This window comes from Bombina bombina, chromosome 5 (assembly GCF_027579735.1).
Source record: "Bombina bombina isolate aBomBom1 chromosome 5, aBomBom1.pri, whole genome shotgun sequence".
In the NCBI taxonomy this organism is placed as follows: Eukaryota; Metazoa; Chordata; class Amphibia; order Anura; family Bombinatoridae; genus Bombina; species Bombina bombina.
The window spans coordinates 39,285,847-39,299,967 of record NC_069503.1 but is presented as its reverse complement, the minus strand read 5'-3'; the positions used below and the strand labels follow the sequence as shown (position 1 = coordinate 39,299,967).

Sequence of the window (14,121 nt, the reverse complement as noted above, 5' to 3'; positions counted from 1 at the left end):
ACTTTGTTTCAAGAAAAGTTTTCAGTCCAAATAGCTACATTGTAAAACACAGATACACATACACAGAGATAGACACACGTGCGCACAAACACAGATACATACACAGAGATACATACACATACATACAGACACACAGAGATACATACATACACACACAGATTCTCACACACACACACACACACACACACACAGATACAGTTAGCTCAGGCCTGACAGATAGCTCAGCATGCTAAGGCACTGTGGCTGAGCTCTGTAGCAACCCAAGGGTTGCAGGATCAATCTCCAGTGAGGCCCACTCAGCCTTTCATCCTTCCAAGGTTGATAAAATGAGCAGTGCCTTGAGACCCTTACGGGTGATTAGCCGTGCTTTACAAGTACCCAATACATACAGATACACACACATTTATACACACATTAAAGAACAATAAAACAAAATCTGGCTCCTAAGTATTTAACAAATAAATTTGTTATGCCCTGATTTACCTTTTCTGCAATGTGCTGTTACCCTGTACCGCACTGGAGTTCAGGAAGGGGGAGGAAATTGAAGAGAGAGGAACGTAGTAAATATTTACATTGAGAGAGAACAGTGACACCTGCAGGCAGAAATTAAAAGTGCAGGCAAAAAAAAAATTCTGCATAAACGGTACATTTTCTCCAATGAGATCGCACATCACAGTATATTCTGCCTTGGGGCTTGTGGCAAAGAATACCCAAGCTCCAGAGGACACTGAATGCTAACAGGAGGATAGAAGGGTAAAAGGAGAGTAGGCTCCTAATCTGAGGGCACCACAGACTGCAAAACCTTTCTCCCGAAGGCTGCTTCAGCAGAAGCAAAAACCTTAAATTTAGAAAATTTGGAAAAAGTATGTAAGGAAGACCAGGTAGCCACCTTACAAATCTGATCCATAGAGGCCTCATTTTTGAAGGCCCAAGAGGAAGCCGCTGCTCTCATAGAATGATCCGTAATCCTTTGAGGAGGCCTATGTCCCGCTGTGTCACATGCTAAGCGGATAAAACTCCTCAAACACAAAAGACAAGGTAGACAAAGAGGCCCTCTGACCCCTACGTTTCCCAGGACAAATGACAAACAGATAACACGTTTGTGTAAATTCCCTAGTAGCCTGAAGAAGAACTTCAAGACATGACTGCATCCAGATTATGCAGAAAACATTCCTTAGATTAGAACATAAGGAAGGAACCATCTCTTCCTGATGAAGGTGCGATCTGACACAACCTTAGGAAGAAATCCTAACCTAGGACATTGAACGACCTTATCAGAAAGAAACACCAGATAAGGAGGGATGCATTGCAAGGCAGCAATCACAGAGACTCTGTGCACAGAGAAATAATCAAAATAAATTAACCTTCCAAGATACAACATAATGTTAAAAACATTAAGGACAAGATTTAAGCTTGCAGAAAGAGCATCAGGTTTAAACACCAACCTGATACTAGTCAGAGCCTTAACCAAAGACTATGCATCCGGAAACTCAGTGAGCCTCTTGTGCAGTAAAACAGACAGGGCCAACACTGTCCCCCATCAAGGAACTAGCTAAGAGGCCCTTCTTCAGACCAACCTGGAGAAAGGAAAAATGCTTGGCAACCTTGAATCCTGTTCCAGATATAAGTAGGTCCTCCACACCTTATGATAGGTGTGACGCGTAAACGACTTACAAGAATGAGAGTATCATAACACTCTTAGGAAACCCTCTCTGAATAAGACTCAGGTATGTTGAAGAAAAGGCCATGTACCCACAGGTCCTTGCAACAAGGAACCCTCCTGGAGGATAAAATGAAATCCCCACTAAAACCAGAAAACACCTTCGCAGCCGCGGTGGAGCAAGCAGTGTCATTGACACCTGCCCCCGCTAGATTGAGCCACCACTCGAGGAAGGAGTGGCAATGGTGGACAGGGAAAATTAAATTGAGCCTCCAAGACACTGCTAATGCCTCCATTAGCTCCGCCTGAGGATCCCTGCACCTTGGTCAAACTGAGTACTTGTATCGAGATGAGACCCCATGAGATCTCTATCCGGTGTCCCCCTTCAACTTCAACTTCCGAAATCCCTCGGTTGAAGAGACCATATCCACAAACAGGGAATGTCTGCAGATAACATCTGTCCCGAATGACCACAGTCTGAGTGTGGATAGTTAACATAGTTATCTGAAAAACAAAGGAAAAATTACTCTGGGTAGATAAGGTAATAATGAGGAAGCATTCCTCCTAAGCATACAGGCCCTGGGCCTTCTGGCACACCTCCATCCTGATGGACTAGTGACCATAGTCAACATCGCCCGGGATGCTCCTAAGAAGGATGTCCCTTGGGACAGGGGATCTGGACCAAGCCTAAAAGAGAGTGAACTCTCGACCGGAGGTCCAAGAAAAACTGTTGAATCAGATTCAAAACAATGCCGCTCTACTGTCTCAGCATTCACAGAGCATCGGTCAGAGATGAGACCTGGAAAAAGAATGAAGTCCATAATATACACCATAAAAACAGTCACCACCAAACCAGAGTCAGTGATGGGCAGGAGGAGGTCTGGAAGGAACGACATGGCGAAGCTATGCTTGCCACCACCTAGTCAGAAAAAATGTTCTTATGTCTATGAAGGTTCATATAGTACCCAGGGATCCACCCTGGTTCCTTATACCAGAGAACTCTGATCTAGGTTTCCTTCAATCCCTGAGGATCGAGGAAGACAGGTAAAACACCCGAATGGTCTTCTTACAGACAAGATGATGGTGGTTGAACCAGAATTGTCCAGAAAGGAAAACTGACACAATATCTGGATACTTGTATTGCCAAGAATCCCTAGATTGTGAAAAGATCTGGACGTGGTAGCTAGACCAAACAAAGGAGCAATGAACTGGAAGTGCATTGTCTAGAACGTCAACCTGAGGAACCAAAATGTTCCCTGCGAATAAATGCAATGGAATGATATTCTTCATCAATAGTGGTCATACCCCGAGCTAGAACACAGGGTGAAATGACCTATAGCCTCTCTTTGGAACAAGGAGATGCTAGAACTAGCTTTACGTAGTAAAGATCCCAATTAGGATGGGAGTTACCACCTTCTATGGGACTATGAAAAAAAGGATTGGTTTCCCAAACCCCCTTCTGCAATAGAGATAGGGACAATTACTTTAAAAGGAGTACAACCCCGCACACACTCCAGAAAGGCTTCCTTCTCTCTTTCTGTGAAGACAAGAGAAAGACAAGAAATCTGCCCCAGGGTGGCTGAGAGTTGAAGTCTCTAGGACCCAAGAATCCTAAATGTCCCTGAGTCAAGTGTCTGAAGGAGCTATACTCAGTCCACACACAATCCGGATAGAACCAGGAACTAGCCCTCATGCCAACCTAGGTTCAGCGAGATGCTTGCTCGGCTGGATGATTTCAGGACTGAGCCAGTCTCCAAACACACTTGGATTGAACTGATGTAGCGGAGGTCTCTGATGCTGAGCTTTATCAGTGGAATAAGACAAATTAAAGGATTTTCATTAAATGGTAAAAACTGTGGAAAACAGAATCCAGATCAAATTTTTCCCTTAAGCAGAAAAAAAAGATGAAGTTCAAAGATCATATCTGTCAGAGCAAACCAAGACCTGAATAGATCGAAAAGCCTGAAGAGATCATCCCCAGAAATCTCAAAACCTCCATTAGAAGAACGCACAGATGAGTCACTCTAAATCTAAAAGCGAGATCTTCCACTGCCGGAGGAAGAGAATCAGCAGGTTCCGACTCAGAAGGTCCATACTCTGAAGCCTCAGAGTGACCCGCATCCCCAGATGACTGATCGGATGCACCCGAAACTTTACATGATGATCCCTGGGCAGGAGTGCATGGATTAACTCTTTGTTTGCGTGTAGTTTTCTAGGTAAAGGGCACAATGCCGCAGACAGCACCATACAGAACTGTGCAGTAACGTCTGGTGGAAAAAGGCCCCCTCTAGGTGGAGGATTAGTGGTGCGAGGGGAAGCTGCATATGTAGAATCAGATGAATGAAGGGGACACACCTCATGGGACGAAGTGTTCTCAGAGGTGGAAGGCTCAGTGGCATCTAACATCTCAACATTGGATAAAGAAAACACCTTATTGCAGCATATGGAACATAATTGAGTAAGGCTGGTCTAACCGAGCCTCCGCACAATATACACAGGTATCAGATTCTATAGTAGAGGAATCCCCCTCTAAAATCTCAGAATCCTCCATAACTCTTTACTCCTTTATAGGGCACATATACCCTCAATGGCTGGGGCACTCACCACCTCCTATGACCCAGACAGTGTAGAGCATATTTGCTCCTCACTCAGTAAGGAATAGAAAATGGAAACTGTGATCACACCCGGTCACATGGTGCGTAAAGCAGGACCGCCTCTGCCCTAGGAAGAAATCACACAAAGCATATAAACTATGCAACTTTCACAGTAAAAGAGCGACCTGTATGTTCCATAACAGCCAAAAACATCTCACAAATAAAGCAGCATGAATCACATTAAACAAATATGATTAAACCATACTGGTTAATAAACCCCCTCAGGAGATATTAACCCTTGATTCCATAAAGATAAAGGAGTCACCCCGTCTTCTAGCATCTTTTTATACATGTGTGTTAAAATCAAAACGATCTTGCTGGAATCCATGCTGTAGAACAGAAACACAGCCTTTCAAGTGTGACAGTCTTGTAGCGTCGCTCCTGACATTGACTTGAGTGAGAAAAAGCAGGCAGTGAGACTCGTCAACACTGATTGCTAAAGAGCTGTTAATCTCATTTTGGATGGTTTTGCAGAATAGACTCTACCTGCATCTCCAGACCCTAACCTTCATCAATGCTCTCACTGAGAGGCTGACAAGACTACTTAAAACTCCAGTCCCATATCGAAGGGTAGATACCCTTCCTAGGAATTACTCCAAAATCTTCTGACACTTCTCTGCCAATCTCCTGTGACGAAAGGCAAAGAATGACTGGGGGATGAGGGAAGTGGGGGAGGTATTTAAGCCTTTGGCTGGGGTGTCTTTGCCTTCTACTGGTGGCCAAGTTTATTATTTCTCACAAGTAAGAAATGCAGCTGTGGACTCTCCCTATATGAAGAAGGAAAAAGATCTTAAAATAATATGCTACAAAATAATTTTACGAAAAAAAAAAAAATGAAACAAAAAAGCAAAAAACGACATAATTTTCAGCCAAAATGTTTCTGCATCCCTACTTAAAATATTAAATATCAATATACTGTATTATTCTGTATTTAATTCTGTGTAACAGAATCCGATTTAACAGTTTTCTATAACAATTATCCAAATAAAGTATAGTCCTAGAAAACTATTATTGTATGGAAAACAATAAGTCAAGTAATGAACTCAAACATCAGCTCTAGGCTAGCATCAAATTTGAAACATGCTACACAATAATTTTACCAAAAATAACAGTCAAAAAAATGAAAACTGTGTGGACACAGGCTTACCTGCGTACCTATACATAGAGAGTGTGGAATATACAATGTAATTGACTACATTATATGAAAGTACATTACAAAAAATTTTGATAATGGGTTAAGAAACCAGAGTCCACATTTAGTCCAGAATTTAGCAAGTTGAATGCATTATTTCAAAGGTTTTTCTTTCCATGGTGTTTTTGAAGTTGCCTCTGAGAATCTTGATTTTGAGGTTTTGGATGGAGTGGTCAGGTTGGGTGAAATGGTGACCAACAGGGGTACAGTATTTTGTTTCACAGTGGTTTTTGATTGAGTGTCTGTGTAAGTTCACCCGAAGGTGCAGTATTTGGCTTGTTTTTCCAATATAACATCCCACTTCACATGCAGTGCAATGTATCATGTATACCACACTCTCTATGCATAGGTACGCAGGTAAGCCTATGTCCACACTTTTGTCATTATTATTATTCCCTCTTTTTTTTTTTCTTTCTTTCCTTTCTCTATCTTATATTCCCCTGTATACCTAATTTCCCATATTTATTCATATTTATTCTATGTTGATATATAACTTTGCCAGTATATGCTTTGTGTATAACTATATATTTTCCCTGCCTGTTATCTTTTACTGCCTGTCTCCTAAACCCCATCATAATTTTTACGACACCACCTCCTCCCCTGCATTCAGTTCTCTGTAACACTTTCTGTCTTTTTGGCCTGTGTTTTAAGATATAATCTATAAATTCCATCAAATTGGTCCATATTGCTTCAGACTTGAAAAAGGAAGACATTCTTCTGAAAGCTTGTCAGTTGTCACCTTATAAATGCTCAATGCAATACTCGTTATTTTATATACACACCCCGATTGTCATTGGCTCACCCCATGTGTTCAGTTAGAAACCAGTAGTGTGTAGTATCTTCTACCTAAATCATGAATGAAAAATGTTTGTGTTTCAGGTCCCTTTAATGATACGACACCAGCCGCTTATACTTCAGTGCATCACTAGGTACACTTAACACTACTCAGTAGGCGCTACACCTGGGTTAACTAAAGCAGATTACATATAAAATATATTATATATTTATTATAGCAGTGACGGAAACTAAAACGTACAGACCAGTGATTTCTCAATTGTATGGATCTAATTATTCCCTAGACCAGGGACATGGGCTCTCACAGGTGGATTTTCTATGTATTTTTCTTTTTGGGATCATCTATGTGAAATTAGGGTGAATAACACATTTATTTGAATGCTCATCTATAGGGTTTCTGTGCTGCTGGGGAGCTCAGGATGTAAATCTGCAGGGAATGACAGCTCTAATCTTTGTGCTCACTGGAATTGAATTGTTCTTCATTCTCTTTGTATTTTTTGTTAAAAAGCAGGCTTGTCTCTCTTTATATGACAATTAAAAACATGGTGGGGGAGGGGCATATGAGGTAGGTAGGTGGAGCAAAAAAGGGGTGGGGGGGACCTGTCACACTTTTTGCCCAGAGGCCCTGTTTGGTCTCAGTCTGCCCCTGTATATACATTTATACAAACTAATGTTATTGTCATAAAGGGCTTTGTCAGCTGTAAAATACAAAGACCTAAATTCCATTGATGTGGTAAATTGTGAAAACTAAGTGATAAAAACATTTATCGCCATTAAAGTCTATGGAGAATTTTTATGACACCAGCAGTTTCCAAACTTTACCACCGCAATGAAAACACAGCCAAAGTATGATCTGTTGTAACCATATAGAAAAAGCACTTAAATCTGTGCTTAAAGGGACAGTCTACTCCAGAATTGTTATATTTTAAAGGATAGATAATCCCTTTATTACCAATTCCCCAGTTTTGCATAACCAACACGATTATATTAATATACTTTTTACCTCTGTGATTACCTTGTATCTAAGCCACTGCAGACTGCCCCCCTATCTCAGATCTTTTGACAGACTTGTATTTTACCCAGCCAGTGCTGACTCAAAATACTCCACAGGAGTGAGCACGTTATCTAAATAGCACACATGAACTAGCAGTGTCTTGCTGTAAAAAGCTATAAAAATGCACTAATAGATAAAAGATAAAGAGGCAAGAAATTAGCATATGAGCCTATCTAGGTTTAGCTTTCAACAAAGAATACCAAAAGAACAAAACAGATTTGATGATAAAAGTAAATTTAAAAGTTGCTAAAAATTGCATGTCCTATCTGAATCATAAATGTTTAATTTTAACTTTACTTTAACCCATTAGCAACCAAACCATTTTTCAATGTTCTTACCATTAGGGACCAGGGCTATTTTTACATTTCTGCAGTGTTTGTGTTTAGCTGTAACTTTCCTCTTACTCATTTACTGTACCCACACATATTATACACCCTTTTTCTCGTCATTAAATGGACTTTCTAAAGATACCATTATTTTCATCATATCTTATAATTTACTATAAAAAAATTATAATATAATGAAAAAATACCACACTTTTACTAACTTTGACCTCCCAAAATCTTACACATCTACAACCACCAAAACACACCCATGCTAAATAGTTTCTAAATGTTGTCCTGAGTTTAGAAATACCCAATGTTTACATGTTCTGTGCTTTTTTTGAAAGCTATAGGGCAATAAGTACAAGTAGCACTTTGCTATTTCCAAACCCTTTTTTTTTCTCCAAAATTAGGGATAGTTACATTGGAACACTGATATCTGTCCGGAATCCCTGAATAACCCTTCACATGTGTATATAATTGTTTTTAGTAGACAACCCAAAGTATTGATCTAGGCCCATTTTGGTATATTTCATGACACAATTTCACCGGCAAATGTGATCAAATAAAAAAAAAACATTAACTTTTTACTAACTTTTTCACAAACTTTAGGATTTTCACTGACTTTATTTACAAACAGCTTGTGCAATTATAACACAAATGGTTTTAAATGCTTTTCTGGGATCTCCTTTGTTCAGAAATAGCTGACATTTATGACTTTGGCATGACTTTTTTTGTAATTAGAAGGCCGCAAAATGTCGCTGCTCACCACACTTGTATTATGCCCCGCAGTGAATGGTGTTAATTAGCTAGCTTGTAGGGGGCTTGTCGGGTTAATTTTAGCTTTAGTGTAGAGATCAGCCTCCCACCTGACACATCCCACCCCCTGATCCCTCCCTGACCCCTCTCACTGCTAACTTAAGTACTGGCAGAAAATCTACCAGTACTAAAATAAGGCATTTTTAAAAAAAAATGATTTATCTGCAGTGTTGGATCCCACTTAGCCGCTAACCTCCCTGACACCCTCCCCATCAGCTCTCTAACCCTACCCCTCTACCTATATGTCGTCATCTTTGGTACTGACTGCTGTCTGCCAGTACCCAGTTTGCTGAAAATATGCATTTTTTTATATAAAAAAAATCTGTAGTGTAGCTGCCCCCTCAATTCCCCCCACCCTCCCAGATCCCTTTCCCAACATTTATTCCTCCCCTCCCTCTCCATCCTTCTCATATATTATACTGAATGAAGATGGCGCACGCTCCCGCACAATTGCACGCACTCGAGGGACACAGGATCCGGAACTGACTAGCGATGGGCCGCCGACCTACCTACTTGCTATGGCTGCCACCCACCAATGATTGGCATCATCGCTGGCTGATGCAGAGAGGGCTATAGAGTGGCTCTCTCTTCATTGATGGGTAAAAAAGGGTATTGCAGTGATGCCTCAATATCAATGCATTACTGCAATACCCTGAGAGCCATCACAATTGCTTCCAGTGCTTGAAACCCCAGAGGATTTGCCAGGCACGTCCTTGGTTGTTAACGACAATTTTTTTTGTAGGACATGCCTGGCACGTCCTTGGTCGTTAGAGGGTTAAACTCTGAAAATTGTGGGTTTTCCAATCATTAGCACTGTAAGTGCACACTACAGGCTTCATAAACCTGACCCTGCTACATATCTGCCCCTAGTAAGTCTGAGCAGGAGTGATAAGATCATGTTAAAGGGACAATCTACACCAGAATTTTTATTGTTTAAAAAGATAGATAATCCCTTTATTACCCATACTCTAGTTTAGCATAACTAACACAGTTATATAAATACACTTTTTACCTCAGTGATTATCTTGTATCTAAGCCTCTGCAAACTGCCCCCTTATTTCAGTTTTTTTGACAGACTTGCATTTTAGCCAATAAAAACTGGCTCACTGGAACTTCACGTGCATGAGCACAGTGTTATCTATATGACACACTTGAACTAACACATTCTAGTGGTGAAAAACTGTTAAAATGCCCTGAGAGAAGAGGTGGACTTCAAGGGCTTAGAAATTAGCATATGAACCTCCTAGGTTTAGCTTTCAACTAAGAATACCAAGAGAACAAAGCAAAATTGGTGATAAAAAAAAAATTGGAAAATTGTTTAAAATTACATTCTCTATCTGAATCATGAAAGTTTATTTTGGACTAGACTGTACCTTTAAACTATACAAGTGTTGCTAACAAAATAGCAGTGACAACACTTTGTCTACTCAGTAACAAGTTCCAATTGGCTTCTTCAAATAAGGCAAACTATGTGGGCGGGTGGGTTTGGTCATTGGAGAACTAAGTGTTAATCTGTTGGGAAAGTGTATTCACTAGGCCTTTGTGTTAGATTAAAGCAACACCACACACAAGTCTCATGAAAATAAATTGTTCTATATCCTTTCAAGATCTCTGCGCTAGTTACCACGCGCCCCAAAATAAAGCAGGACTGATAATGTGCGCTTTGGTGGCTTCTGGTAGTTCGGCAAACAAGAGCCATAGAAATTGCGCTGTGCAACTGGACAGTTGTGGTAAATATGATTTGTGTGTTTAACCCTTTCGTGTCAGGGCTAAAGTGCCTACATCGGAACAACTGTTCCAATGTAGACAAATTGAAACCACGCAATAGTGCACATGATCGCGAGATTTCAATTATTGGATCGCGTCTGGGGGGCGTCCCTACAACCCTAGGAACGCCCTCCAGACCACGATCAAATCCTGAAAGCACAGAAGGCTTCAGGACAGCCGTTAGCTATGACGTTCTATTCCGTCATAACGGCTTTAAAATGTTAACAGACAAAATGTATACGCAGCCCATAAATAACCTAAATACTGACCTGCGGCCCCTGTGAGTTAGGGTCCATCACTGGCAAATCTGACTATAATACAGCTAATCATTCCCATACATTCATATCTACACATATATTTATTTATAATATAACACTTTAGCTGTTGTCTGCTTTACAAATGAATAAACTACACCTGTGTGATGACGCGTGAGCTGCACATTATACACATTACATGATACTCAGTGTCTAATACTGATTTATATAACGTTTTATCTTATTCCCCTGCCCTGTGTGTAGCTGCTGTAAATGACTAACTCATAAACATAACTTGTGCTACAGTTGTGCTTCTGTGTGTATTAACCCTTTACTGGCACAGAGTGCAGAACAGTGTGTATTAACCCTTCACTGGCACAGAGAGCAACACAGTGTGTATTAACCCTTCACTGGCACAGAGGGCTGCACAGTGTGTATTAACCCTTCACTAGCACAGAGAGCAGCACAGTGTGTATTAACCCTTCACTGGCACAGAGAGCTGCACAGTGTGTATTAACCGTTCACTAGCACAGAGAGTAGCACAGTGTGTATTAACCCTTCACTAGCACAGAGAGTAGCACAGTGTGTATTAACCCTTCACTGGCACAGAGAGTAGCACAGTGTGTATTAACCCTTCACTGGCACAGAGAGCTGCACAGTGTGTATTAACCCTTCACTAGAACAGAGAGCAGCACAGTGTGTATTAACCCTTCACTGGCACAGAGAGCTGCACAGTATATATTAACCTTTCACTAGCACAGAGAGTAACACAGTGTGTATTAACCCTTCACTAGCACAGAGAGTAGCACAGTGTGTATTAACCCTTCACTAGCACAGAGAGTAGCACAGTGTGTATTAACCCTTTACTAGCACAGAGAGCAGCACAGTGTGTATTAACCCTTCACTAGCACAGAGAGCAGCACAGTGTGTATTAACCCTTCACTGGCACAGAGAGCAGCACAGTGTGTATTAACCCTTCACTGGCACAGAGAGCAGCACAGTGTGTATTAACCCTTCACTAGCACAGAGAGCAGCACAGTGTGTATTAACCCTTCACTGGCACAGAGAGCAGCACAGTGTGTATTAACCCTTCACTGGCACAGAGAGCAGCACAGTGTGTATTAACCCTTTACTAGCACAGAGAGCAGCACAGTGTGTATTAACCCTTCACTAGCACAGAGAGTAGCACAGTGTGTATTAACCCTTCACTAGCACAGAGAGCAGCACAGTGTGTATTAACCCTTTACTGGCACAGAGAGCAGCACAGTGTGTATTAACCCTTTACTAGCACAGAGAGCAGCACAGTGTGTATTAACCCTTCACTGGCACAGAGAGCAGCACAGTGTGTATTAACCCTTCACTGGCACAGAGAGCAGCACAGTGTGTATTAACCCTTTACTGGCACAGAGAGCAGCACAGTGTGTATTAACCCTTTACTAGCACAGAGAGCAGCACAGTGTGTATTAACCCTTCACTAGCACAGAGAGTAGCACAGTGTGTATTAACCCTTCACTAGCACAGAGAGCAGCACAGTGTGTATTAACCCTTCACTAGCACAGAGAGCAGCACAGTGTGTGTTAACCCTTCACTAGCACAGAGAGCAGAACAGTGTGTATTAACCCTTCACTAGCACAGAGAGCAGCACAGTGTGTATTAACCCCTTCACTAGCACAGAGAGCAGCACAGTGTGTATTAACCCTTCACTGGCACAGAGAGCAGCACAGTGTGTATTAACCCTTCACTAGCACAGAGAGCAGCACAGTGTGTACTAACCCTTCACTGGTACAGAGAGCAGCACAGTGTGTATTAATCCTTCACTAGCACAGAGAGCAGCACAGTGTGTATTAACCCTTCACTAGCACAGAGAGCAGCACAGTGTGTATTAATCCTTCACTAGCACAGAGAGCAGCACAGTGTGTATTAACCCTTCACTAGCACAGAGAGCAGCACAGTGAGTATTAACCCTTCACTAGCACAGAGAGCAGCACAGTGAGTATTAACCCTTCACTAGCACAGAGAGCAGCACAGTGTGTATTAATCCTTCACTAGCACAGAGAGCAGCACAGTGTGTATTAACCCTTCACTAGCACAGAGAGTAGCACAGTGTGTGTTAACCCTTCACTAGCACAGAGAGCTGCACAGTGTGTATTAACCCTTCACTAACACAAAGAGCAGCACAGTGTGTATTAACCCTTCACTAGCACAGAGAGCAGCACAGTGTGTATTAACCCTTCACTAGCACAGAGAGCTGCACAGTGTGTATTAACCCTTCACTAGCACAGAGAGCAGCACACTGTGTATTAACCCTTCACTAGCACAGAGAGCAGCACACTGTGTATTAACCCTTCACTAGCACAGAGAGCAGCACAGTGTGTATTAACCCTTCACTAGCACAGAGAGTAACACAGTGTTTATTAACCCTTCACCAGCACAGAGAGCTGCACAGTGTGTATTAAGCCTTCACCAGCACAGAAACACAGTGTTTATTAACCCTTCACCAGCACAGAGAGCTGCACGGTGTGTATTAACCCCTTTACTAGCACAGAAATCTGTAGTGTGTATTAACCCTTCACTAGCACAGTATGTATTAACCCTTTACTAGCACAGAAATCTGTAGTGTGTATTAACCCTTCACTAGCACAGTATGTATTAACCCCTTTGCTAGCACAGAAATCTGTAGTGTGTATTAACCCTTCACTAGCACAGTATGTATTAACCCTTCACTAGCACAGTATGTATTAACCCTTCACTAGCACAGTAAGTATTAACCCTTCACTAGCACAGTAAGTATTAACCCTTCACTAGCACAGTATGTATTAACCCCTTTACTAGCACAGAAATCTGTAGTGGGTATTAACCCTTCACTAGCACAGAGAGCAGCACACAGTAAGTTAAACAGCACTTACTTCCCCATTGCCTGGCACAAGCAGATGAATAACATGCAGTAACAGAACAATAACATTTATAACAATTATAAACTATTTAAGAAGAACAGAAATTGACTAACACATTTATCACACAATACACAGCCTGACTCACTCACCCAGCAAGAAGGGTCTAGCTGCAGACTGGAGCTCCACTCTAGACAGGAAACATGTGACCTCCACGCAAAGCTTTTTTTTTTTTTTTTTTTAAATCAACTTTAATGTAACAAACAACATATAGACAATCATTCTGAAAACGAAACATTTTGAAGCTTTCTTGTTCTTCTTAATGTGCACTCACAGTGGTTACCTTTATAAATGACAATCAGCATAAACCACTGTGAGTGCACATTAAGAGTAAGAAAGCTGCAAAATGTTTTTTTAAGAATGATTGTCTATAGGTTGTTTGTTACATTAAAGTTGATTAAAAAAAAAAAAGCTTTGAGTGTAGGTCACATGTTTCCTGTCTAGAGTCAGTGGAGGTCACATGTTTCCTGTCTAGAGTGGAGCTCCAGTCTGCAGCTAGACTACTTTGGCAAAATGTTTCATTTTCAGAATGATTGTCTATAGGTTCTTTATTACATTAAAGTTGATTTTTTTTTTTAAAAAAAAGCAAAGAAAAAAAAAAACTTTGAGTGGAGGTCACATGTTTCCTGTCTAGAGTGGAGCTCCAGACAGT

The 14,121-nt window shown here is 41.2% G+C and overlaps 1 protein-coding gene across 1 annotated transcript in view; it reads right to left on the bottom strand.

The window, feature by feature from the left end:
* The window catches only part of LOC128659783 (gastrula zinc finger protein XlCGF26.1-like), a 126,928-nt gene extending 113,333 nt beyond the window's left edge, over window positions 1-13,595 (bottom strand). Inside the window, exon 1 of the mRNA XM_053713356.1 lies at window positions 13,562-13,595. The gene's annotated coding sequence lies outside the window, so the exon portion shown is untranslated. The remainder of the gene's footprint in view (window positions 1-13,561) is intronic.
* Window positions 13,596-14,121: the final 526 nt, after the last annotated feature.